Source organism: Tamandua tetradactyla, chromosome 4 (genome assembly GCF_023851605.1).
Source record: "Tamandua tetradactyla isolate mTamTet1 chromosome 4, mTamTet1.pri, whole genome shotgun sequence".
NCBI classification, from domain to species: domain Eukaryota; kingdom Metazoa; phylum Chordata; class Mammalia; order Pilosa; family Myrmecophagidae; genus Tamandua; species Tamandua tetradactyla.
In genome coordinates, this window is record NC_135330.1 from 137,184,256 (window position 1) to 137,207,968 (window position 23,713).

Consider the following 23,713-nt stretch of genomic DNA (forward strand, 5'->3'; position numbering starts at 1 on the left):
GAGGAACCCACTGCACTCCCCTTCCTTGTCACAGCTTCTACATCCAGGATGAGACTGAAAATCCCAGAAAAATAACTGATTGGAAAATAAGTGGAAACATGCTTTTGAGAATATCAGTGTCTAATCAGAGTTAAGAAGAGGGAAAAGTCTAGCAGGAATTTAGGCTTGGATCTGAGGTTTTTAAGAGGTAATATATATTATCTTTGTTAAGAAAAATAATCCAAACTTGGATATAACACAAAAGGATGGACTTGATGTCTTTTTAATATCATATTGTAACACTGCCAAACAGGACCACATACAGACTATTTAACTCTCTAAGGAAAATATTTTTTGTTGTTTTTCATCTTGCTATCTATCATTGACAAGGGCCTAGACTTCAAGATGTTGCTACATGTTTATGTGCATATATTTTGCCCAATAAGAAATTAACATGATTTCTGTTTGGTAGAGAAGATAATGCCAGAGGTTTTCAGATTTGTTCCTTATGGAATATTAGTCAGTTTTTACTCTAGCCTTTCTTGGCTGACTATATCAATCTCTGGTTCTCAAATCTTCTTTCAAACAGCTCTATTAACCTGTTTATTTTCTCATTAAATTCATTTTACACCTATATGAGTCATGTTTTTAACTTTTTGTAAATCATTCTTTGATGCTACCATGGTGGTGAAAGGAAGATACTACCTCAGTAGTGTGGACGTTTGCTTGTTTTCTGCATAAATGAGGGCAGTAGTAGACAGCTACACGATTGACTTTCTCTTTGAAGTTATCTTTCCATCTAAATTTCTCTGCCTACCAATGCAGTTTAATTTCCAAAGTCTTTCCAGTCCCCCATCACTATTTAAAAATCCCTTAAAATTCCCTGTTCTTTTATCATCCATTCCAGCAAAACTGTACCCCTAAATGAAACCAGTCATCTGCCCTCTCCATGTCTGCACAATGGCAGCTGCATGCTGCCGTCTATAAGAACAGGTAGCCAGCACCAATATGCATTCATGGTTTTCTAGCCAAGAGAGCTAGAAATCTTACAGAGTTTCTCAAAGTAGCCTGCTCTCTTATATCTCCATAGTTATTATTTCAAACCTTCTCTATTTTCCACATATCTCTACATTCCCAGCAGATGATCTTACTTCCCACTTTCAGAGAAGGTAGAAGACCTGGGAGAGAAATTTCTTCTAATTATTGATATAACAATCTACAGACCTGAGGGTACAAGGTTGTTCAACAGTAGAATTCTTGCCTGCCATATGAGAGACCTGGGTTCGATTACCGGCCCAAGCACTTCCAAAAAGCAAACAAATAAGCAAAACAAACAAAAACAAACAAACAAAAATTCAACAAATGGTGCTGCAGCAACAGGATACTTACATGGAAAAATAATGAAATGTGACTCTCCAATATAGCATACAAAAAAAAGACTATAAGCCTATAAATCTATATATATAAAGTTGTTAATGTTAACATGTATCTATATATATTAAGTTACTAATATGTTAGGCTTTCATTGGAAGTATAGATTAGGAACAAATAGAAGTGTGCATATTTATTAATAAAAGCAGGATAAAAACAATATGTGATAGGCCATTTTGTCAAGAGTTTCATAGGTATATTGCATAGAAAATAATTAAAAAAACATATGAAATTATATATAATGATTTTCTATCTTGTGTGGGGTTTTGATTATTTTAATTTTCCAGCATATTTTATGCATGTCAAGTTCTAGCTCTCTGTATGCTTCTAGAAGTATTTTTTTGGCAGGGTCTAACCACTTGGAGGTTTGCATTTTTATAAAGATACTTTCATGCTTTCTCAGGCTGTTGGCTCTATGTAAGAGTATTTCCTCTCCTCAGAACTAAAGCTTTTGTTTTTTCCAGTTCCAGTGCTTTGTGCGTGGTTTTTTTTAAAAAATATTTTATTTTTTTAGTTAAGCTGAGGTTGAATCACTTTTGCTCACATTTCCACATAGTAGTTGCAAACCTAGCTAGAAAGTTGATCTTTAAGGAGAAACTTCTTTTCCAGGGATCGCAAACTCTCTATATGTCAAATTTTCTGCTTCTTTAAAATATCTTAATTCCATGATCTTATACCTTCTAGATTCTATCAACACAATAGGTAAGCCAGTCTGCCAAGGGAGAGTTTATGTTTACAACCAAGCTTACTTTTTCCTAAAGAATCATTCTTAGATGGTCATGTTTTTATTCTACATGCAATTAGGTATTGAGGATAAATAATATTCAAATGTATTAACTTGTGAAGACATCTCCATGCTCTCTACTAGTAAGTATACCAGGAAATGAGAGAGATTTCTGTATAGTCAGAAAAACCTTATAAGTTATGATTTTAAATGATCCACACTCAGGAGTAGTTTTCATAGCAGCTAATCTTTCAAGAACATCCATCCGAACATTAGTTATAAAAAGTATACTTGGCAGGACATTGCATTTTATGGTGTGATTTCTAAATGCTAACAATAAATGTTTTAGTAGTTAATGAATGATTCAAAAATTCAAACATTTATTTTGGCCCAAAATATATGTATTTTTTTCACTTCTTTAGCTGAATAGTATGCCTTGTAAAAATAAATGAGAATAAGTAAGTTACCAATATTTCCAATCCACCATAATCAATGGAGTAGGGGAGAAAAAAGAAGAAAAATTATTTGGAGAGTCAGCAAAAGAGATTAAACTGAATTGGGAAATTACCATGAAGGGGTATGAACCTTTTTTCATTGAATTTAAATGATAATGTTTCTTTACATGTACTGAATTTAAAGATATTTTATATATGAAATTTCAAAATAATACCAAACTCTATGAAATGTGTTTAAAGATTTTTTGATCAGATTAAAAAGTGTTTGCTTGCATATAAGAAAATAAATTTGATAATCTAGAGATATGAAAGTTTCTAGGACATCTTTAAAATTATGGAGTGAGTAACAATAAAATTGCTTGATTAGGTAAAAATGTGTGATGTCAAGTTAGCAAGTTTGTGGTTACAAGTTTGAAACTATAGATTGCTATATATTGATTGGCATATTATAGTTCAGACACAATCTTAGCATTGCCCTGCAATAGAAAAAGTTTTTAAATCAATTTTATTATATAGAAACTCGATATTTCATGAGTAAGCAGTTATTGATTCCCCTTTAATGTATGCACGATGTTTACAATGGATTTTTACAATAACTTCTATGCATTTTTAAGGTATTTTTTTATTTTGAAATAAATTTAATTTCACGGAAAAGTTGCAAAGTCTACACTTTCCATATACACTTTAGCCAATTTCCAATAACCGTGATACATTTGTCAAAATAATTTATTCAGGTTTCATGAGTTTTTCCACTAAAGTCCTCCAGGACTCCATCTAGGACACCAAGTTGCATTTTATCCTCATGTCTCCTTAAATTCTCTGGGTCTGTGATGATTTCTCAGTATTTCTTTCTTTTCATGTCTTTCACAGTTTTCAAGATTACTGGTCAGATGTTTTGTTAAATGTTCTTCATCTTAAGTTTGTCTGATGTTTTCCTCAAAATTGCACTGGGGCTGTGGATTTGGGGAAAGAAAATATAGAGGTCAAGGTCCCTTTTTGTCACATCAGAGGTACTTGATTTCCAAATGACATCACTAAGGATGATAACTTTGATCACTTGGTTATATTAGTGCTTTCCAGGCTTCTGCACTGCTAAGTTCCTATGCGTCACTGTTCTGGAAGCAGGCCATAAGTCAAGTCCACACTGAAAGGGCAGGGAAGATTATTCTCCACCCCCTAGACTACAGGAGGCTTCTACAAACATTATTTGGGACGCTTTTCATTTGTTTGTTTACTTATTTGTTCCATTCAATCATTTTATTTATATCAATATGAACCCATGGATTTTTATTTTATTCTTTTGAGTATATTTATGTTGCTGTCCCAAATTGTTCCAGTTTTGGTCTGTGGGAGAATTTTTGAGTAGGATCTTGTGTCCCTTTGATATGTTTACATCTTTTTTGCTTTTTGACACTTTCTTATTTTCTGTCACTATGAAAAGCTCCAGGCTCATTGTATTTTTTTTACCCATCCCTAGAATCAGCTATTTTTCCAAGGAGCTCTGGTTGTGTGTTTTTGGAGATCTAAATTTTGAAACTAGGATTTAGGTTCTGGGTGTGTTCATTGCTACTGAGATCACTACTTCTAGGCTTGTGTGCTGGTTTGAAGCTCTTATGTACCCCAGAAAAGTTGTGTCCTTTAATTCTCATTCAGTATTACTGGGTGAGATCTTTCTTATTGTTTCCATGGAGATGTGGCCCACCCAATCATGGGTGGTAACTTTTGATTAGATGGTTTCCTTGGAGGTGCATCTCCACCCATTCGAGGGGATTGCTTACTGGAGCCCTTTAAGAAGGAACCATTTTGGAAAAAGCTTAAGAGCCAGAGAGCCAACAAAGCCCACACATTGGAGGTGAAGAAAGAAAAGGACCCCAGGAAAGTCATTGAAGATTCCTGGAGAAAAAACTAGCAGATGTTGCCATGCGCCTTTCCAGCTGAGAGAGAAACCCCAAACATCAAAGACATTCTTGAAGCAAAGTATCTTTCCCTGGATGGCATATAACCTTGCCTTAATTTGGACATTCTCATGGCCTTAGAACTGTAAACCTGCAACTTAATAAATCCCCTGTTTAAAAAAACGGTTCTGTTTCTGGTATATTGCATTCCAGAAGCTTGCAAACTAAGATACCATGTCAGCAGACAGTACTCGGAAATTTAGGTATGTGCATTAACTAATGTATAGACACAAATGTCTGTGTTCATATATGTATGAAACTAACCATGAATTCCTCCTCATAACTCTGACTCTAACCCATCACTACAGGGATCATTCTAGCCTTACCCTGTGCTTATTTGTAACTTCTTTCTCTGACAGTTAGAAGCCTGGCTCCCATCCCATTCTTAAGCATTTATAACTTATTTTTCCAACTGTGATATAGGTATAAAGTAGTTGTAGAATTGTTAATCTGTACGTCTGTGAGAAAAAAAATCTCTCTGTGAGGGAAAAAAAGTGCAAGTGTTCATGTATATTTATTTTGGTTGGTAGCCTTAGTGCTTTAGTGTTTTCAGAAGTTACTTAGGTCAGCTCCTTTCTCACTCCACTTCTTTGAGAGAAGTTATATCATACATTTATAATACAGTTAGATCCATTTGTCCCAGTTTGCTTTCCATTTTGGGATCAGGATCCTCTGACATTCTTCTTTTTTTAAATTTGAATGCATTCAAGTTCACTCTTTATGATATACGTTTGTCATGTATGGATTTTGACAATTGCATAAAGGGATGTACCCAGCACCTCGGTACCATGTAGAACGGTTACATCACTTAAAAATTCTTCTGCATGTCCCCTTTGTAGTCAAACCACTCCCCATTCCTCCAACCTCTTACCACTGACCTGGTTTCTGTTCCTATATATTGGCCCATTCCAGAATGTCATATGAATATGATCATGCAATTTGTAGTTTTTTTTTTTTTTTTGCCTGTATCCTTTCCCTTAGCAAAATGCTAAAATTCATCTATGCCTTTTTGTGAATCAATAGCTTTTCCTTTTTATCATTGAATAGACTATTTCATTATATGGGGGTATTATATTTTATCCATTTCCCAATTGAAGGGCATATTGGTTGAGCTGTCATTTTGGGGAAGTTATGGATCAGTCTGTTATAAGCATTCATTTACAGGCTTTTATGTGAACATAAATGTTCAGTTTATTCAAGTGAAGGCATAGAAGTCAAATTGGTGTGTTGAATGGTAACTCTATATTGTCCTATATACAATGTCCAAGTTGTCTTCCAAGGTAGTTGTTCCATTTGGCATTCCAAATGGAATCAATGATATTATTGCTATTTGCCTGTTATTTGTCCACATTTGTCTTTTCAAAATTATTTTGTACACTAAGATTCTACAATATCCATCTTAGAAATTTAAGAACTCAGCAAAGTATTTGTCATTTTCTAATAATATTACAAATATTATTAATGTAGCTAATATTTATTGATTACTATGTAATCGCCACCCTCTGAAATTACAATTCTGAAATTACAAACACTTGAAAATCTAATTTTACATAGATTATGAAATTTAATCTCACAACAACTCTTCAAGTAAGTGATTATGATTATTATTATTGTTATGTACACACTAAAGGTACAGCATATGAGGCAGAGACAGCTTAAGAAACCTCACTGTCACAGAGCTAATAAATAGTGGAGTCAGGCTTCAACAAGACCGTCACTGATAAATAAAATCAGCTAATGTCATATTAGCCCCAAAACTATCTTAGAAATGTATTATTCATAGTTATTAACAACTATCAATGAAATATGGGGACCACAGGTCCTAGAACAAGAGTAGAGGATGATAATTTACATAGTTAGGATAGTGATTAAAATACACACACACACACACACACAACAACAACAACAATGAAAACCTGTCTGGGTTGCCACTCTTGCCCTGGGCAGGCAAATTTTACATATCTTCACTTTTTTGACCTACGAAAGTGTATGAATAAGAGCATCTTTTTTGTAAAGTTTGTAGAACAATGTCTCAAGCTTGATGGTACATAACATAATATTAATATCATTATTTAATATTAGTATTTGGTAACAAATATTTATTTGGTATTATGGAGGAAAATATAGATAACATGTCAATACTGATTTTTTCTTTTTCCTTTTTGATTTTTAACTTTTTTATTGTATAGTGTAACATATATACAAAGCAAAGAAATAAAAAAGCAATAGTTTTCAAAACACTCTTCAACAAGTGGCTACAGGACAGACTTCAGAGTTTGTCGTGGGCTACCACACAATCCTCTCATATTTTTCCTTTTAGCTGCTCCAGAATATAGGAGGTTGGAGGGCTTAAATATTTATCATCACAATCCAATTTTTCCCTTATTTTTTTGTGAAAAATAATATATATAAAATAAAGCTATGAATTTCAAGGCACACAATTAGTTGTAGAACAGATTTCAGACTTTGACATGGGTTACAATTCCACAATTTTAGGTTTTTACTTCTAGCTAAACTACTGGAGACTAAAAGAGATATCAATTTAATGATTCAACCTATATATTCATTTGTTAAATCCTACCTTCTCTGTATAACTCCATCATTATCTTTGCTCTTTCCATCTCTCTCTTTAGGGGTGTTTGGGCTATGACAATGCTGAATTTTTCATATTGGAAGAGCCTGTTTTAATATGTGGTAGGGAGATGGAACTATCTGATGTTCTGGAGAGGCTGGGCTAGTTTTCAGAACCTATCTGGACCAGGGCACATCTAGAGGGTGTAGGTTTCTGGAAAGTTACTCTAGTGCCTGGAACCCATGTGGAATCTTATATATTGCCCTAGGTGTTCTTTAGGATTGGCTGGAATAGTCCTTGTTGGGGGTTGGCAGGTTATGATAGGTAGCAAGGTCTAAATGAAGTTTGTGTAAGAGCAACCTCCATAGTAGCCTCTCAACACTATTTTAATTCTCTCTGCCACTGATACTTTATTAATTACACTTCTTTTCCCCCTTTTGGTCAGGACGGAATTGTTGATCCCATGGTGCCAGGTCTGGATTCATCCCTGGGAGTCATCTCCCATGTCACTAGGAAGACATTCACCCCTGTAAGTCCTGTCCCATGTAGGGAGGAGGGCAATGATTTCACTTGAAGATCTAGACTTAGAGAGATTGAGGCCATGTCTGAGCAACAAAAGAGGCCCTCCGGAGTAACTCTCAGTATTGCCTATAGGTGGTCTAAGCTTCTCTGTTAGCTACATAAGCTTCATAAGAGTAAGTCCCATGATTGAGAGCATAGCCTATTGATTTGGGTGTCCCTAGAGTTTGACACAATATCAGGGGACTCCCTGATGGTAAGGTTTAATAGTTCCATATTCTTTCTCCCATCCCTTAGGGGACTATGCTAATACTTTTTGATTGTCTGCTTAATATACTCTAGGATGTATCCAGGCATTACAATAATATATACAGGATTAAAGGACCTCTACTTATTCTGGTCTCCCTGTATTTCACAAATGAGCTATATAGAGAGATTGAATTAGATTATGCACTACAGAAAATTTCACTTCCAGACCAAAGTAAATCTTTCATTGATCTCAAAGAATATGTGTGGTTCTAAAATATACACATGGGTCTTCCTTACCCCTGTGTTCTGAATTACTTTAACCCCAAACTGTTTGGCTTTGTTATTATCTCTAAATATCAGGTTATATATATAAAACAGCCTCTCAAAATCCAGAAATAATAATCATCACTCTGGACTTAATGTCTCTGCTCTAAAAGCTTACAATCTAGGACCTTGTTTTCTTATAAGCCTTTTCTAAAGATGACCATACAATTCATGTTCTTTTGTTTCTGGCTTATTTTGTCTCACCAAATGTCCCATATGTTCATTAACACCATTGTGTGCCTCATGACTTTTTTCCTTTTTGTAGCAGCACAAACTTTTTTCATAAGTATACACCATCATCCACCAATCTACTTCTCAGCCAGTGCATCCTTCAATCACCTGCTTTCATTAGGCATCAGGTATAGGGCCCAAAGTCCATAGTACATCAACATTCTCAGTTTTAGATCATTTCATTGTTCACAAGAGAAGGAAAACCAATAAACACACCCTCACCAAATACAAAATCTAAAGCTTCTTCTTAACTCTTGTCCCTCCCCCATTATTTAACTCTGCTGTTGCTGTGGTAGTGCTGATGGTTTCCTTTTGAACACAGCTCATAACATGCAATAACAGTTTTCCCCCTGTACCCTGGAAATTATTTTTACAAGAATCATACCTTTGAAGTAATTCCTGCAAGAACTAATTCATATTTCTAGTGTTAATCAGTGGGACACATAGGTCTATAAAACCCCTGTCAATCTTATTCATCCCCAATATGGTAATATTACTTATAGACCCACTAAAGAATCACCTTCACGCATCTATTTCCTTACACCAGAGTTCAACCTCATTTGCTAATGATTCACCCATTTCTAGCTTCTATGCATCTCTAAGTCCCCCACATTCTGTATTAGAAGCCTCTGATTATATTTTTATGTTGGTCATAAAATTGGAACCATACAGTATCTATCCTTTTGTATCTGGCTAATTTCATTCAGTATTATGTCCTCAAGGCTTATCCATCTTTTCATGTGCCTCAGGACATCATTTTGTCATGCTGCTGCATAATATTCCATCATATGTGTATACCACATTTTGTTGATCCACTCGTCTGTAGATGGGCATTTGGTCTGTTTCCACCTTTTAGCAATGGTGAATAATGCTGCTATGAACGTTGGTGAGCAAATGTCTGTTTGTGTGGCTACTTTCAGCTCTTCTGGGTATATACCAAGTAGTGCTATTGCTGGGACATAGGGCAACTTGATATAAAGTTTCCTAAGGAAATGCCAAACATTCCTTCACAGTGGCTGCACCATTAAATATTCCCACCAGCAGTGCACAAATGTCCCAGGTTCTCCACATCCTCTCCAACATTTAAAGTTTCCTGTTTCTTTAATAGCAGCCATTTATATAGGTGTGAGGTGGTATCTCATTGTAGTCTTGATCTGCATTCTCCTTATAGCCAATGAAAATGAGCATCTCTTCATGTGCTTTTGAGCCATGTGTATTTGCTCTTTCAAAAAATGCCTATTCATATCTTTAGCCCATTTTATAAATGGGTTGTTTGTTCTTTTGTGGTTGAATTGTCTGATTTCTTTGTATATACATGAAATCAAACCTTTGTCTGATATGTGATTTCCAAATATTTTCTCCCATTGAATTGGCTGCCTCGTCACCTTTTTGACAGAGTCTTTTGAGGTGCAGAAGCATTTGATTTTGAGGAGTTCCCATTTATCCATTTTTGTTGTTGTTGTTATTGTTCTTGTTTCTTGTGCTTTGGAATGGAATGATCACAATAGAAATGTTTGAGTTTATTTGGGTTTTTTTTTTTGTATTTAAAAGAATAAAATAAAAAAATAAAAGAACAAAACAAAACAAAAAGAACACACAAAGAACTCCTATTACTATGTCTTGAAGATGTTTCCCTGCATTTTCTTCAAAAAGTTTTCTGGTGCAAGTTCTTATATTTAGGTGTATGATTCACTTTGATCTCATTTTTGCATAGGGTGTAAGATATGGGTCCTCTTTCAATCTTTTGGTTGTTGATATCCAGTTCTTCCATGTCCAATTATTCAAAAGACTGTTTTGTCCCAGTTCAGAGGATTTGGGACAATCAGTTGACCATAGACTTGGTGGTCAATTTCTGCACTCTCAATTCGATTCCATTGGTCAATGCGTCTATCTTTGTGCCAGCACCATGCTGTTTTCACCACTCTGGCTTTATAATAGGTTTTAAAGTCAGGAAGTGTCAATCTTCCCACTCCATTCTTCTTTTTCAGAATTCTTTTAGCTGTTCGGGTCTCTTTCCCTTCTAGATAAATTTGGTAGTTAACTTTTCCAAATCTTCAAAGTAGGTTGTTGGAATTTTGATTGGTACTGGGTTGAATCTTTAGATCAATTTAGGGAAAATTGACTTCTTAACTACATTTATCCTTCCTATCCATGAGCAGAAAATGTCTTTCCACCTATGTAGATCTCCTTTGATTTCTTTTAGCAATGTTATATAGTTTTCTGTTTATAAGATGTTTACATCCCTAGTTAAGTTCATTCCTAAGTACTTGATTCTTTTAGTTGTTATTTTGAATGGAATTTTTTTCCTTAACTGAATTCTCAGCTAGGTCATTTCTTGTGTATAGAAATGTAACTTTTTTTATTTTATTTTATTTCCTGCCACCTTGCTGAATTTGTTTATAGGCTCAAGTAACTTTGTTGTAGATTTCTCAGGATCATCCAAGTATAGTATCTTATCATCTGCAAATAATGAGAGTTTTAGTTCTTCCTTTCCAATTTGGATGTCTTTTATGTCTTTGTCCTGCCTGATTGCTCTAGACTAGAACTTCTAGTACAATTTGAATAATAGTGGTGACAGTGGGCATACTTGTCTTGTTCCTGATCTTAGGGGGAAAGCTTTCAGTCTCTCTCCATTGAGAATGATGTTGGCTATCAGTTTTTCATATATTCCCTTCATCATATTGAGGAAGTTAACTTTGATTCATATCTTTTGGAGTATTTTTATCAGAAAAGGATGCTGAATTTTGTTGTGTGTTTTTTCGGTATCAATTAAGAAAGTTTGATGTTTGTGATCATGGTGCCTAGTGGCCAGGGAGGATGTAGTTGTTAGGGCGCACCAGTCTGGGGGGCGTATCCCTGGTGTGCTCTGGTGTAAGGCATGGAGCCCTTTGTGTGCATGCACAGAGCTGTGGCAGCAGGTTGGTGCCATGCTTTCATGGATTGGGGGCAGAGTGACCCGGCTGTGCAGGTCAACACTTTCTCAGAGCTGGGAAGTGTGGCTGAAGACCTTGCGCATGTGTGGTTCTAGGACGGCTGTAAAGTGTGGTCACTAGAGCTGAATGAAGTGATTGGGGCCATGCGCATGTGTGAGCCTAAGAGTGTTGTAAATGGATGCGAGACTCTCATGGTGGGATCTGTGTAAGGCTGTGCAACACTATGGGCAGAGGGGCGGGGTAGCCTGGTATGAAGTTAATGCCCGCAGCCTTTATTCACTGGCAACAGCCTACAGGGAAGAGGGATGGGGTGGTAGTGCTCAGGAAGGGTGCAGGGAGGTATGCTGGTCTGCACTTAGGGTTGGGGTGTGCACTGGGGGCGGGTGGGGTGGGGGTACCTGGAGAGTGGGGAATAGGAGCAGGTGATGGGATTCGGATCCATGGGGTGTGGGGTGAGTCGCCGGTCATGGGGCTGCACTGGTGAGGGTAGTACACCCAAGGAATGTGGCCTCCTTTACTTGCTAGTCCCCAAGTTCCAGCTTTGGTCCTTGTACTCCCACGGGCTCTGCGTCTTTTGCGTCTCGGCGCCAGGCTCCACCTTTCTGTCTCTCGGTTCCTCAGCCTCTGCAACCAGGGGTGCCCCATGTGGTACAGACAGCTCTCCCAGGTTAGTTGCTCTCCCGAATCGCCATCTCAGAGCCCTCCTGTCCCTTCTCTAACTTTTCCTTGGAGCAGGGCTAATCTCAAACTATTCTATTCAGCCATCTTCCCGGAAGTCCTGATTGTTTTTTAAAAAAACTTTTTTCTAAGTGTCATCTGGATATTACAAGCCAGGACAGAAACCTGGCTACTCTGCAAATGTTATTTATTATACTTTTTATTGCATTATCTTTGAAAGAAAATGAAAGCATTTGCCAGTCAAAACAGGATATAATTGTGTGTTCCTTTTTGAAATGTCACTTTTCTAATACACAAAAAATGTGAGTTTCACAAATTTATACCCGCTTTGAAAAATTGAATGCTGGAGAAGACAACAATAGTATTGAATTTCCTGTCATTGTTATTGCAGCATACTAGTTACCACTCCTTTATGTAGTTTCCACAAGAGTTATAAAAAATTGGGGAGCAGAGAATGTTGATGTAATTTGAAAACTGAAAAAATTTTCAGTTTTTTGAAAAAATGAAATTTTTTATTTTGAAATATTAGTTTGAATTTAATTTCACATTTACAATTTTATTTGATTGGCAGGTGGACTCACGAAGAACTATAATTGAAATACAGAGCCCACACATCTACATGAAAGTCACAAAATATTTCAGGTTCACATGGTCATAATATCAGTACGGATAACACTTCACTTAGCCTAGGCCAAATTCTCCACAAACTATATTTAAAAAAAGATGACTATTATTTGATCTTCTTATGGACATTTTAGTAAATGCCATGTAGATAAAAGAGAAATGTGTGTAGACAAAATGAATATAAATTTTAAATGGTACTATGAAATTTGAAGTATCTAATGGAAAATTTGAGTTCTGAACTGATAGAAAATTATATGAACATTTTGACAAATATTTGAAAAATGAAATATATATATATTCCAAATATAACCCCAAATCAGAAATAATCTTACACTCCAGCCACTTTCACACACAGGTCCTCATAACTTTAAAGATGGTATGATGTTTTTTTAAAATCTGTAATACGTTTATCCCCAGGTACACTGGAGCATCTGTGCTACATGTGGATTTGATTCATATACTTTTTTACTTGAGTCGCTGAACATGCACTTCTGTGGTACCTTATTAATTTTAACCAAATTTTGTCACATTGTAGAAGATTGTCATAGTTCAGAAGTTCCAAGTAAAATTAGTGACCCAGTGATACTGTCAATAATCAAACCTTCGTTTCCTACCATGTTTGCACAGTCATTTTTCCCTCTTGGCAAGTCAATGATCTCACCCTCTAAGGAGCTATTTCAAAAGATTTCTGTGTTCCATTGAACAAAAATCTTCATATCAAATTAGCAAGAATTTAATCCTATTTTGTATACAGAGATTTGGAAACTTCTGCTTATTTTCTGTTTGACTTTCTTAGTATATTCTGAGTTTACTGAAGCAAGCTATGCAAGATACACAATATTTTATAAATATAGGTGATCCTCTGCTGTACTTATTTACCTTAAAATGATAACTCTGAAAGTAAAATAAGTTAAGGAACAGCATAAACATAAACACATCTCTCCTCTGCCTAAGATTTTATGACCCTTACCCAAAGCCCCACCTATCCATATGAACACACACACACACACACACACACACACACACACACACACACCTCAAATTCTGTATAAGGTTTGGTCTCAGGCTGAGGATCACAGGACTGGATGACTTTAACACTTACTTTGAATGTTAAGAATTGCAGAATCCGAAATTCTCCTACTAATTAGATTTTATCCCGAGGGTAATTCTAGCATACCTAATGAAGTAATGATTGAAAAATATATTTAAAGAAGGCAATAATTTTCCTGCTAACCATTAGCAACAACCTATTCAGTAAAGATACCAGCATTAGTGCTTTTGCTGGTTAGAGTGATAGCACACTTCTAGATTATGAATATCTCTGTCTTTTTTTATGTCCATAATAATATGTTTTCAATTAACTGAAGACAGTTAATCCTAACAAATGCTGGGAGGTTCATCAATTGATAAAGTTTAGTGAAAATGTGATTATTTAGAAGAGCAAAATAATGGTATTAATAGAGGCTAAAGGGTACTAGATATAAATTGGTGGGATAGGATACTAAAATTCTGTTTTCTCTGGGGTACTATCCTTCAACTGAAATTTTTATTTGATTATCAAATGCCATGATCTAACTATGCAAGTAAATAAATACTTATAGCTATGTATAAAAAATTGTTTCTAAAATTCACATTCTGAAGACATTAATTGCTGAACTAATAATATGTATCATTTACACTCTGCTTTCAAGGAAATGAGCTCTTAGCATTAAAATCTAGATATACTGTCAGTGAAGGTGTTGGAATTCTATAATAAAATACTAATTAAAATATACTGTCCAATTTTTAAAATGTTAGATAAGTTGTATAGATAAGATCAGTATAAGCAAAATTTAAAAGTAGTAAAATATTTTAACAATTAGTTCTGTTGCCTTTTCTTTCCTTTTCCTACTATATACATTTTTTTCTTCCCTTCCTTTCTTTATCCCTAGTTGCAGTCACCTACCAGTGCTTTCATGGTCTTTCTCCTCTACAAAAAATTATTTTCTAAGAAAAGCTTCTTGGAAGATGAGATGTCTAAGCAAAATCATAAACTGTGAATTGGAAATTAGCAGTTTCCAATGGTTAGAAGTCATTTGAGCCCATGAAGCAGCATGTGCAATGGCACAGAGGTGTGAGAAAGCGTGACCTAATCAGGAAAACACCATTAGTCAGCCTGTCATAACTTAAAATAAACAAATACTACTTTATCTTCATGGGAGAGTTAATGGCTGTATAACTTATAGCAAAAAATGCAACTGCAGCAGAATGCCCTGAGAGGAGAAACTCTACTGCTTCTGCCACAGTTTATGTAGTTTGGTTATTTTAATTTAAAAGTGAGTAGTTGTTTTATTTGTGCATCTTTTGTTGCTGTTGTTGTTCTGGGAACAAAATCATAGTTACCTTGTATGCATCTAAACGTCTGTGATGGATGTAAATCTAAGACTGTTCCACAGCAGCCATGAAATAATGAATTTCTATTTTTTTTAACCAAATCAATTTAATCTTCTTGGTTGGACATCCATTTTGTCTTTCTGAAATTACCTTTCCTCCATATCCCATCAACTTGTGCAGAAGTTCCAAGATGCTAGTCATTCATTCATGCATTCATTCATTCAATGGCATTCATCTGATGTCTACTGGAAGTCCTGCTCCTGTTGAGCATACAGCATTCCAAAGACAAGGTCCCTGTAAGTGCTAAAGGTACTTATATAATTCTAAAGGCTTGAATTCCAGTGGCTACTCCTGAGATACCCTTTCTTCCAGTTCCTTAAGGTCTGAAAATTGTTTCTTCTTCTATGCCGTGTTTGGGACCTTGGAATCTTTTTCAAAAATGGTAGGTCATCACCCCCATTGAGTGCTCTTCTAGACAGGTGTTGTTGTTCCCATGGCTCCTGGGACATTTCCCATTTCTTGGTATGTTTCTCCATACTAAGCAGTTCATCAAGGAGCTCTTCACCTTTTTCTTCATCCATGTCAGCACCTTAATAACTCAATCAATCCACTTAGGTGGAGGAATTTCTGATGTAATGTTTCTGCTTCTTTCTTACTAAAACCACCAGAGTATTGCAAAGTTTCTTTACTGACAAAAGAAGAAGAAATACAGAAGCTGTCATGAAAATGAGTATCCTCCCCAAAATATTTTGCTGTAAGTGTAAGACAAATATCCACTCATTGCTTCCGGAGTAGCCCTGAGATTCTGGAGGTTATAATTCTCTCTCTCCTCTCATTCTAGGACTGTACTCTCTAGGGTTACACATATGTTAGAGCTTTCCAATGTTTCTCTCATGACTCTCTTTAGGGTTTATTTTATTCCTTTGTATCTCTGTGCTTAAGTTTTGATGTTTTTCTCTAAAAATGTTCTTCAGTCACTAATCTTGCCTTTTGCTTATTAGATATTCCAAAACAAACTCATGAGTTCTTAGATTTACATATTGTCTCTTGCAGGTTTGAAATTTCCACTTAATTTTAATTGATTCATTTATCATCAACCTCTTCATATCACCATCTATTTCCCACCTTTTAATTTTTTTCAAATACAAATTTATTAGAGGAATTATATGGTCTCTGTCAGGTAATTCTAATAATTGCATCATTTGTGATTTTATTTCAATTTTTTTCTCTGTCTTAAGCTTTGATCATGTAGTCTACTCTTTTGGCATGTCTAGTATTTGTTTATTGACTACTGGACATTGTCTAAAAAAATTTAAAGGGTCCTATGCTTTACTCTTTTTCCATTAAGAGTTAGAGTATTCCCCAACTAGTCAGAGAATGTAGTATTGTCTCTCTTTAATTAAATAGGGACTGTGCTCACTCACAGGTAGTATGCAACTCTGATAAGGCTCAATCCCTCTCTGGTAGTTACATGACCCTACAGAGCTTTCAAATTAGAAAGTGCTGTGTCTCTCATGGCCTTCCCACTGATATTTGTCTCCCAAGATTCATATGCATTCCAGAGGATTTCCACCTTTAAGCAAAAGCTGGAAGAGAATGAAATGATATATTGACAAGCTTGAAATAAATATATAACAATCACAGCAAACTTTTTTTTTTCAAAAAAAAATGGGGGAGAAATAAATGTTTATGCAGAGAAACATAAAGTAAAAAATTTATATCCAAAAAATCTACACTAAGACCAATAATAAAGATTTTTTTTTTTAGGCAAAAAAGAAGTAATCTGAGAAGGAAATACATAATTGCAGGAAGAAATTAAGAACAAAGGGAAGGATAAATATTTAGCGACTGCAAATTGATGTTGGTTGAATATTGGCTACAAAGCAAAATCATATGAGGGTTTTATGAGGTTTAAAATGCATGCATGCCAAAAACCATAAAAGTTTAAATGCGGTAGAAGTAGTCTAAAGTTTTAACATTATCAGGAAATTGGTAAAAGTAATAATTTTATTGCATTGTGTCAAGTCAAATAATCACACTGTAAGCTCTAAAGTAATCAGCAAAGAGAAAGTGAAAGAAGATATAGCTAACCAGTTAGTAAAAGGAAAAAGGAAAGAAAAATACTTTATTACTCTAAAAGAAAGCAACCACAGAGGGGAAAAAAACAGCATAAAAAGAAGCTGTTCACACAAATGGTAAATATAAGCCTAAATATATCAGTAATTATGTTCACTATACATGTTCTAAATAATCTTACTGAAAGACTAAGATTGTCAAATGGGATGAAAAAACAAAGCATGCAGCTGTTAATATTTATGACACACGTTTATTATGTCACAGAAAGGGTAAAAATAAAAGCATGACAAAATGTAAATTGGGCAATTTATACACTAAACTATATTGGTATAGCTATACAGAGGATCCTGAACTTTCTTGGTTTGTGGTGTTCATAGTATGCTCCCCCCAACCCCTGCTGCTGCCTGTGTGGTAAAATGAGTACCTTCCATTTCAGTTTATAAAATATTTAGCTCCAGCTGCCTATCCATTTATAAAGCACTTTTAGGTCCAAAAAAACTTAAGTATTTGTCGTCTAAAAATTTAAGAACCATGTTATGATGGTTGATTTTATGTGTCAACTTGTCTAGGTTATGCTGTCCAGTTCTTTGTTCAAACACTGGCCTAATCGCTGCTGGAGTTATCTCATAAATGGGATTAGTATCTGTTCTAATTTGTTAGCCGCTGGAATGCAATATACCTGAAATGAATGGCTTTTAAAAAAGAGAATTTAATAAGTTGCTATTTTACAATTCTAAGGCTGAGAAAATGTCCCAACTAAAACAAATCTATAGAAATGTCCAATCTAAGTTTGAGTGTTTCTCTCTTAAGTGAGGAGGCACATGGCAAACACGGTCAGGGTTTCTCTCTCATCCGGAAAATGCATGTCACAAAGGCTCAGAAGTTCTGCCTCAAGACTATACCCTCCACTCCTTCCTGTATTTTTAGCCTGAGGAATTCAGACTCAAGACTTAAACATTAATCCTACCAGAATTTTCATTCTCCTCTGGCCAGCCTGAAAGGATTTGGATTTCTAGTCCCCTCAATCACATGAGCCAATTTCCTATAAGAAGTCCTTTATATATTTAAATAATAAATCTCATCATACACACATACACACACACACACACACACACGCACATTCTGTTCTGATTCACTCTAGAACCATGGATGATTAAAAAAATGAAAAAAGTAGTTTGAAAGACATTAAAAGAAAAAGTTCATTATAATCTTAAACCACAAGTATTGCTAATGAGATGTGTGTGCCTGTTTCATAATGAACATATCAGCAAACCTTGGATTTAAACTAGGCACCACCACCTTTGTTTCCTGTTCTGTGTTGATTTTTCAAATGGTACATAATTGTTTTTATTATAGCAACAATTGAAAACCTAGCTTTGCAAAAATGTGATTCATAGAGAGAAATGTAGTGTGATCTAATGTTAAAGTTGTGGAAATATTCCCACCTAGTAGTTTTGGCAGTATCTGATACATGTTTTTTGTGTGTGCTGGTTTGAAAGGATTTATGTATCCCAAAAAGCCATGTTTTAATCCTAATTAATCTTGGGGAAGCAACTGTTTCTCTTAATCCCTATTCAACAATGTAGGTTCGAAACTTGATTGCATTATCTCCACAGAGATGTGACTCAATCAATTGTAGGTATTAAATTTGATTAGATGAAGACATGCTTCCACCCATTCCAGGTTGGTCTTGATTACTTTACTGGTCCTTTAAAAGAGGAAGCATTTTGGAAAAGGATGGAGATTCTAAGAGAGAAAGAGAATGATAGAGCCATGAGATGCAGAGAGTCCACCAGCCAGTGCCCTTTGGAGATGAAGAAGGAAAATGCTGCCAGGGGAGTTCATGAAGCAAGAAGCCTGGAGAGGAAGCTAGACGTCACCATGTTCACCATGTGCCTTTCCAGCTGAGAGAGAAACCCTGAATCTCATCGGCCTTCTTGAACCAAGGTATCTCTCCCTGGATGCCTGATTGGACATTTTTATAGACTTGCTTTAATTGGGACATTTCCATGGCCTGAAAACTGTAAGTTAGCAACTTATTAAATTCCCCTTTTTAAAAGTCATTCTGTTTCTAGCACATTGCATTTTGGCAGCTAGCAAACTAGAACACTGTGCATCCTCAAAAATTTAAGCAACCCTGTGGTCCCCAGTTACTTGGCTTCCGTATTCTGGGGTGTATCATTACATAGAATTATGCTAATGTCAAATGATTCTTTAAGGTAAGAAGCATCTTTGGAGACAGATTTAAGTGTACAATCTACCATAAGCACCACAGCAATTCTAATATTGTATTAGTTCCATGATATAACATCGAACTATGTAAAATGAAAATTGACAGAACTAAAAAGATACATGGACTAATTCACAATTCGTGGGGGAGTTTTTGAATGGTATTCTCAATAGATGATTCCTAAATAAGATCTGGGCAACACATCCCCAAACTCGACCCAATTAAAATATTTAGAACACTATGTCCAAAAGTGTCAGGATGCACAATCTTTTCAAACCTAACATGGAACATTTACCAAAGTATTTTATATATGGCTCCAACACACTGCAAAGTATTGAAATCATTCAAATTTCTGTCCACAGTGGAAGTAAGTCACAAATAAAAATAATAAACAATGACTGGAAAACACCCAACTGGTAGTAAAATAAAAATATATATTTTCATAAGACATTAGAAAATATCTTAGCTTGAGTGATAATAATACACAGTATACCAAACTTGAAAGATATAAATTAGAAAAAAGTTTATAGATTAAAACACATACATAGAAAACAAGAAAGATGAAAGTCAGTAGTCTAAGCGTCCAATTTAAATAGCAGAAAAATTAACCACAAATCAAAACCAATTATGCGAAAAAATGTTAAGGGTAAAATAGAATTCAATGACATGACAAGTAAACATGTAACAAAGTTGGTTCCTGGTGGCAATTAATAAAATTGAAAATGCACTAGCCAGTTTACTACAAAAAAAAGAAACTGAAAGAAGGCATAGATTGTCAATATACAGAGTGAAAGAACGAATTTAATTATAGAATCTACATTTATTAAAAATAAGAAAATATTGTTAATGACTTCATGTTTAAATTTGGAATATTTTTGTGGAAGTGTTAATATTTTTAAAAACAGCTTACTAAAATGGATACTGTCAATAATAGAAAGAAGGAAGGAAAAATCATATCCTATTTATCATATCATTATCATATACACTGAGAAAACTCATCATGATTTGTGTACTTTTTTGTATGTGTATTAACTTTCAATAAAACTAAACCTAAAAGGAATACATTCCCTTACTTCAGGAATATAATGGTAAAAAAGAGGTATTTTCACAAAGAGAAGATGTTTATGTAACGCACCACAATCATTACATGGAACCCAGTACCCCAGAATTCTTCCCATTTCTAGGACCCATTGCAGTCATTATCTATTCACATATAACTACCTTTACAATTCTGAAAAAATATTCATTTTTCTTGGTTTTGAACTCTGTAGAAATGGAATCACATAGTATATACTCTTTTATGATTATGTTCTTTGTTTCAGCATTATGCTTATAAGAAACATGCATTTTGTTATTTATGGTTATAGTTTTCTCATACTTCTTTTACCATACTTCATTGCATGACTTTAGTGGACTTTATTCACTCAATTTATTTTTATCAGACATCTGGTTTTACAGTTTGAGGCTATTACAATTTGTGCTTTTGTGAAAAATGTTACAAATATTTCCTTGTGAATATACAATGTTCTGGTGGTATATTCCTAAGTGCAGATTTACTGGGTTATAGTATTTGCATATGTTCAGTTTGCTTAGATATTGCTAAAGAATCTCAAAAGGTGGCTGTAAAATTTACATTCCCACCAGCAGTGTGTGAGATTTTCAATTGCTCCCACAGTTCAGTAATGTTTCTTTTTTATTTTGTATTGTTTGATTTTTATTTGCTGTTGTTTCTTTATTTAAAGTCTATTTATGGTCATCTAGCATTGCTGAAATGTAGGTTAGCTTGAGAGTTACCTCAGGTCTAATGGTGCAATCTTACTTTTATATCTTTTTGGGAATTGCCTCTTCATACCCTTTGTCCATTACAAAGTTGTCATTATTTTAAGTCTATATGTTCAACCCTCTTTCACATTTGATTTTTATACCAAGATTCATCAAAATTCAAGAGGATTTAGCTCTGTTCTCAAGGTTTGCTCTGTGAAGCCTCTTGGAAATGAAACGTTATAATAGGGTCCTTTGAGTTCTTCCATTAATTAAAGCACTGGCTACTATCCAGGATATACTTTACTTATAACAAATTATTGTCAATTGTTTGTTATATTTTGGAGGATGTGCAATATGTGCGTGTATGTAGGCATATAGGAGTTCGGAAGAGAAATGAGGGTTTTACAATATGAAAGGAAGAGCAAAAGAGTGAGAATGGGTGACAGTATAAGAATATAATATTTTAAAATTTCAAATCTTTTAGCATAGAGGTAATTAATTTCCAATCTACAGGCATATGTGACAGGATGTTTCTTGTTTTTATGGTAGGCCCAGTTACAGAAAATGAAATTCTAATTTAAAAAATGTATGAGAATGCACTATATTAACAGCATTCTATTAATAAGTAGTACCCTTTCCCCAATTTTTAAGAAAATGTTGGTTATATAATTTGTTATTTTTAATTTTTAAGCCACCTAAATTTGAAGGATTTTAATTTATTTGTATAGTTATTAAAATAGATTCCCTCAGAATACAGATGTTTTGTGATCTCGACAAAGCTCTCCAATGTTAATGATGGACAATAACAAACATTTCTAAATTAACAGAAAAATAATGAAATGGATAGACGTATTTTCCTGTTGCATATAGAATCAAAAACTTTATATATAATATACTATTAAATTATGTCATTAATTTTGCTGTAACTGTACTTCAGGTTATGAAGACAGGAGGACTTCTAGGTGCTTTAGATACTTTAGATTGACTAATTTATAATGTGCTGATAATTTTCTCCAATTATTTCACCCTCATTAGGTGAATGCTACTTTTCTCTCCTCTTTATGAAGAAGTTCAGTTTGGTTTAATAAATATAAAAGTATCAAATAGCTAAATCTCATTCATAAATATAATTATCTAGTAACCTTGAAATAGTTTTTATTCTTGCAGAGTTTCAGCCTTTAAAATGTACAATTCTTGTTCCTTTTTGATTTTGTTCCTTTTTAGTTTCTTTTTTCTTTTTTCATTTCTGTATTTTCTAGGTCTTTTCATAATGCCAATGTCCTCTTCAAATAAATTTAAATGTCAAGCTTTCACGAAGCTACTACATTGCGCAAAAAGAAAAAAAAAATGGGGGGGACATTTGAAGAATAAATTGTCTAAGACCATTTTACACTTAATGTATTATTCCATTTAGCTCAACAAAGTGATTCAGTGCTACTTTTTATCAAGCTTTTACTTGTACACTTATTAAATCAGCAATGAATGTTAATTTGTGAAGCCAGTGGTAAATAAACATTAAATATTCATGACTGTATTGGGGAGAAATCCATCCTTGTTTATGCTTCTGTAGGCTGTAGTTCAATTCTTAGTTCTATCATACAATAAATCATCAAACAGCAGAGTCCATTTGCCAAAATTAGCTTTTGCCAAATAAGAAAATACATATTAACAAATGCTTACAATACTTAAAGTATACAATTGTTCTTGATTTTTAAACTATCCTTGGTAGTAGTTGTTTCCGTTATCATTTCACTTAATTTTTTAATGTTGTGCATAATCTCACATTTTGCATCATGTATTTAAATATTTCAAAGTGCTAAAACGTTTTATTCAAATACTTGTAGATTTTTTCTCTATATTATTCTGAATGTCTTCCATGTCCCCAGCACTGTGTTGGGTAACGTGTGTAATATTAAAAATAAATAAGTCACGCTTTTCTGTTCAGAAGATCACAATTAAGTAAGAATAAAGTATGAATACATTCCTGTAAATCATATTCAACATCAATTTTGAAAATATTATTTGATGAGCTCTGCAGTTATAGCTACACTTAAATAAGTCACTTTCAAAATTATTTGTCTATGTATGTTTGTGCGTTTTTAAATAGATAAGCTGCTAGTAGACTAAAAATCATTTTAATTTAAATAAAAGTCAAAACTTAAAGGTTATTTATATTTTAAGGAGAAGGGAAGTAAAGCACACACCTAAAGTTGTAGAAGTTATAAAGTTAATTATCCCCTTTACAGCTCAGTTTTTCTATAAAGTTATTTTCTTATTCTTTTATTATAGGATGCATTCTCCAGAGAGCTTTTTAAAAGTTCATATTATTTCCCAATGAAACTCATGCAAAACTGTTATTACTTTTTGAAGTCCAGATGGTATGCTAAACAATCTGTAAATTACTGTTTTATTCAGAAGTGTATCATATCGCATAAAATAAACACAAGAAAGTAGGAATATCGAAGAAAATGGTTTATCAATAGCCTTTATGAACACATGAAACAAATGTTAGTTTAATTTAACAGAAAGAAAAAAAAAAACTCATTCCATAACACACACATAAAAAGCTAATTAGTGTAGGTAGTATATGGAGGTG